Source organism: Pyrus communis, chromosome 11 (assembly GCF_041283825.1).
Source record: "Pyrus communis isolate YQ-2024b chromosome 11, ASM4128382v1, whole genome shotgun sequence".
In the NCBI taxonomy this organism is placed as follows: Eukaryota; Viridiplantae; Streptophyta; class Magnoliopsida; order Rosales; family Rosaceae; genus Pyrus; species Pyrus communis.
Genome location: NC_142575.1, coordinates 23,103,444 through 23,109,477, shown reverse-complemented (window position 1 = coordinate 23,109,477; position 6,034 = coordinate 23,103,444).

The window sequence follows — 6,034 nt, the reverse complement described above, 5'->3', positions numbered from 1 at the left end:
ATTTTTCTTTATTAGTAAGTGAAAAATCTTAAGTTCGACCCAAATAAATGATAATGACATATTATATTTTTATTGAGTTCTATATTTAGTTACTGACTCGTTTATTTTCTAGCCTAGCCCAATTCTCACCTAGTCTTCTCCCCCTACAATAGATTATCGTCGCATAAAAAATAAAAGGACTCATATGAAACGGTTCATAGGATTCTTTCTATAACAATGAATTATTGAGTTCATGGGATTCTTTACATGACAATAAATTATTGAGTTAAGACGGTTTAAGATAGTGAACTCATTACATATAAATCTTCATTATTTTCTAAATGCGTGTTTGATTTAAGTAAGTTATCTAGAAACCCTAGCTAGATAATATATATTATTGGTTTTGAGTTGAAGAAGAGTCAAGATTTGCTGACATTAATTTGTTTGAAGACAACGAACAGATAAGAGAACCGAATAGAAGCACCTACTTGTGTCTCTCTTGTTCTTCACTATGACGAACGGACAAAGCACATAGGACACTCCGTCAGTGAGCCACTACCATAGCACTGTCATTTGTCAAGAATTTATTCGAGTTACGATGCAACTGATCAATTTGTACGTGGCCCAATTGGACTTTGTAATATTCGAAATTTTGCTTTTTTGTTTTTTTTTTTTTTTTTTTTTTTTGTTTGTTTGTTTGTTGTTTGTTTGTTTTTTTTTTTTTTTTTTGAGAAAATGTAACATGCATTACCAACAACAAACATTACAACACAGAGGCCCAACAATAAAAAAACACAAACAAACAACAGTGGGCCAACCAAAAGTTGAGACCAAAACAAAGAAACCACAGAAACAACCGGAGTTGCTGTGTCTTTCGCCATAATTGCCGCTGCAACCACCAAAACAGCAGCAATGCATGTCGATCTAGCCAAATTCACTCCCTAAACAAAGCCTTGCCTCACCGATACCATCAACCAATTCCAAGCTTCACTCCAAGCCCAGCTATAGATACCTGAGAACCTGCAACCAAGTGAAAGAAGCTTATGGCAGTCCACGAGCAACACTACTAACAAGGGCAGACAACAAAGAGAAGGTCGGGGTGCAAGGAACACCCGACCCCGTGCGAGCACCAGATCAAAGCACACCAACTTGAAACATCGCAACAAATCGCGGTAAAGGGTGACTGAAGCTTGGAAATTAGATGAATATGGATGAGAGATAGCAGATGGGAGAGAAGAAGGCAAATCGGCCAATAAAACCAGGGAAGAAAACAACAGATGGAAGAGGAGAAAGAGAGGGAGGAAGAAACAAAAGAAACCCACCGATCCCAGCCGGAGCTAGGATTGGCAGCACCATAATTGGACTCAATCGGGAACCACTCACACAGATCGGTGAGATTAACCCTCACACAGAGGGAATGTCTCTTACGGAGAGAGAGAAAGGAAAGTTTTCTTCTTTTTTTATTTGAAATTTTGCTTTTGGTTCGTTTAATATGTGAACACTACGACTTATTGGATGAGAAGAAATTCTTACATAATATTATATATATTTTCATATATTTTATAGGGTGAAGTGCCGATTTAGTCTCTGAACTATCACTTTAGTGAAAATTAGGTTACTTAATTATTTTTTTGGTAAAATAAGTCCCTAAATTCATTAAATATTGCTAATTTCATCCTTACTAATATGTTCAAAGCTATTTTATCCAATTTTTCGTCAACTTAAGTTACTCGACACACTTTAGAGTGTAATACCGTTATTTTCTCACCTATAAGTTCTTAACATTTCATATAGGTTGCTAATTTAATATCTAATTTACTCTCCAAAGTTAACTCCATACATATTTTTCTAGGAATAGTTACCAATCTACCATTTAATATGCATCACATACAAGTAACATGACTTAAATTGACGGAAAATTGAATATAGTAGCTTCGAATCTAATATTAGGGATGTAATTGGCAGATTTTTATTGTTCAATGACTGATTTTTTTTGAAAAAAATAATTTACGGACCTAATTTTTACTTATATAATAATTTAAGAACTAAATAAGCACTTCACCTTACTTTTATATTACTTTTTGCCATGTGATCCAGCTGGGATTATCTTTCGTATATATTTTTATTGTCAAGCAATAAGTACCATAAAAGATATGTATTTCGGCCATACTTCTAAAATCACAAATGGGTTAGGATTAAGGCCTCTAATCTTGCGGTTAATTAGTAATCACTCCACATTATTCCCAAGTTGACAAGGCGTATCTTGGATAATGCCAATGGTAATTGATTAAAAATAAACCCTAACGAACACAAATCAAATAAAAAGTCACTAATCCGTTTTGCTTTGGAATGAATAGTCAAATGGTACCGAATAGTTGAAACATAATTTATTAGTGTATAATATATGCTTTAGCATCTTATTAAGCACTGTATGAACACTCTTCAAAAGCCTCATCATACGTCAATTACGGCATGCAATACTCCCAAAAGCTAAAAACACTATTTGATTAAAGGTATAATGACAAACGAATAACACTTTTACTCATCAAATATATCTCAATAGCTAGCTTAGGTCTCTATCCAATCCATCCACACCGCCCTAGAAACAGTAATGCTACATTTATCATATTTTTAATATCACGTTTGTATTATCTCTCTAATAAAATAAGGTCTACTAACACATATGAATCTCGTCTTTATTAGATAGGTTATATAAATGTGATATAAAAATTGTGATAAAAATATCATGTTTACCCTACAAATTAGAAAAGATAAGGACATAGACAAATGTTAAAATAAGGAGGCAAACTCTCACATTGCATTCAATGTATTACAGGGGCACACTACTAACGACACAAATAAAAATTATTTATTTAAATAATATATTATACGTCTGTTAAATATTGTTCGTAGCGTGATCATTTGCAAGAACGAGTATCTTGTCAATGTAAATTTTTCACCACATTATTATTTTAATAGATTGCAATGTTCTTATAGCGGTGAACCATATTTATGTAAATTGCTCTGGTCAACTAGAGAGAAAAATAAAAAGGGAAAATGTTGTTGTCCGTATATCTTTATCGTGGGGAGACTCTTAATTTAGTGGCCAAGCGTCACATTGAGAAAAGGGAAAAGAGGACGCTTCCGATAGGTCTAGTGGGCAATTTTTCTCCAAATGTCTACTGTGGATGGATTGTATTTATTTATGGTTGGATGGATGGATTCTACAAATATTTGTCAAAGAAGTGGTTAAGGATCATTGAATAAAAGTGCACAGCGATGACTTGGTGACCCTTCACTTCGTATTTGAATTAAAAATCAAATTACCCTACCGTATTAATTAATCACTGATCTTTTCCCCCTAAAGCTGTGGAATAATGCAAGTAAGTTAATTAATACGGTCAAGTGCTTCTTGGTATTACGGTCTAGTAATATTTTTCTTCACTTGTAAGTAAGAGGTTTTAGATTCAATTCTTGCCAAAGGCGAATTTGAACCACATTATTGCTAGCTCATTGTAAGGCTTAGCTCACTCCCTTCCCCTTAGTATAGATAATATTGTTTGTTAAAAAAAAATTAATACGGTCAAGTAATATTTATTTTATTGTTAAAGAAGAGATTTTAAGTTCGGCTTATAGGTTATGACAATTTCGACATGTTAAATTATAACACCATGAAACCACAACAAGTGCCCCAGTGGTTAAAGGCGTGGACAACAACTACCTAAATAAACAAAAAAATGTGGAAGGTCCCAAGTTCGATGTTCCGAGTTGGTGAGTCTGCTTGACTGTGGCCACAGGTAGAATGAAATTCTTCATGATCTCTCCAAATTCGAAAATAATGAATAATCGTAGCTTGTCACCAATTTTCTTCCTTCTTGATAAGAAATAATTCATAGCAGCCCCACTCTGTAATTTAGTCTAAATTCTTATCCCCAGTACATTGTATTAAAAAATAATAATAATGATGAGTAAGGCTGGGTGTTTCGCAAGTATAAAAGCACTTTTTAATTGAAAGCGCTCCTAATAATATTTGACCAACAAATTATAAGTTTTATTGATTACATATGCATTAAGTACAGGACGAAATGCAAATACATATTTTTTTTATACAAGTGATATTACGGGAGGTGGATCGTATCGAAGATCTTAAATACATAAATATAAACCATTTGAGCTACAAGCCAATTTATATATATAGAATGTTATGAGACAAAAATAATTGAATTCAGTTTATATATTGTTTTGGAGGTTATTGCTTGTATTTGAAGTTTAGTTAAGATCTCAGTTTATATATAGTTTGGAGGTTGTTGCTTGTATGACTTTCTCATATTGGTTTTTTATTCATTGAGGGGGACACATCAAAGACTAACCAATTTAATGTTTATAGCACAAGAGAAAATCACAAGGTTTAAAAGGAGGAGGAAGAACCCCTTAGTTCTGCAGTTTAGTTGTATTTCTCTTTTCTTGTAAGTGAAAAGTTTTATATTTGACTCTCGCCAAAGGCGAATTCAAACTACATTATTTTTAGCCTATTCTGGGACTTGACACACTCCTCCTACTCTTTAGTGTATATTATATCGCTTGTTAAAAAACAATTAAAAAAAAAAAGGAGGAGGAAGAACAAGTCTTCTCCTACTCTTTAATATTTTCTTATTTTTGTCTTAGCATATATTCAAAAAGTTAAATTTCATTGTAAGTTAATTCAAAATATAGCCTGACCTTTTATATAGGCTCTTGTAGATTTCTTAATTATTCGATGTGAAACTCTAACTTAATACCTCGCAATACAACAAGTCCCCTACGACTTGATCTAATTGTTTGTGTAAATTTGATATGCTTTAGTTTTAATTCAAATCTTCTGCATCCATACGTGTATGTGAGATTTCTAAGGCCTGCTTAAAATCATGACACTTGCCCACTAATTGAACCAAAACTTAACAGGTGTCAAAAAGTTAGAGAGGTCACAAAAATGAGTGCAGAAGGGAATGGAACTGTGGTAGTGCAGTCTTAAAATTTGTGTTTATACGATTGAAGCCTTTTTCATGATTTTCGTAGTTTTGTTCAAAAACAAAAAGAGAACATAATTTCTTTTCTATTTTTTTTCAATGAGTACAACCAAGATGTAATTATAAGGTGGGGACTGTCCCTCTGTCATTTAGTACAACCAAGATGTAATTAGAAGCATTATCCATATCTGCCTATGAATTCAATTAATCTTAATCAAGTTCCTTGCTTACAAAACAATAGTGTATTTGTTTACCAACAACAATTGCCTTAAGCTGGGAAAGAAATCCTCTCCGGATTCCTTTTACCTAATCTTCTTCATCAAACAATTCAGACCTTTGAAATTTGATCCAACGATTAAAAACATGGGTCCACTTTAAATGTTATAATAACTTTAGCCGTTGAATTAAATTTTAAAGACCCATATTGTTTGATGAGGAGGATTAGATCGAAGGAATCCGAAGATGATCCCCTTCCTTAAGTTGGAGGCTTTCGTTGGTGGGTAGAAAAGAAATACTATTGTTCCTTGTCATGATCCTTTCCCTTATTTTGGATCTGTTTAATTATTATACCCTTTCGAGTTACTTAATGATTGATCCAATACTTATGTATCTTGAATTCTTGATTATTCAAATATTCAAACCTCACAGATTTCTAGATGACATACTAAGAATTGAAATTAGTATTATTTTTTCAATCGTACTTTTGTAATTGAGTAATAATGTCAAAGAGAACTATGCAGGGCTCTCCGAGTAGGCAGGCTAGGCGAGCTTAAGATCTGGTTTGATACTGAGGTGATTTTGAAAAAAGTTGGTATAAAAAAAAGCTGGGAGCTGTTTTTGTGTTTGGTAAACATTCAGCTTCAGCTTTAGCTTTTTTTTTTCACAGTTTTGGGTAAAAAAAACCAAAAACAAGAAGTTGCAAAACCCAGCTTTGAAAAATCGGTTTTTTTCACATATGTTTTACATAAAAGTTTACCAAACACTATAATATTTTTTTTTTTTTTTCAAAAGCACTTTTACAAAAAAGTTTACCAAACACTCTGCTGCTT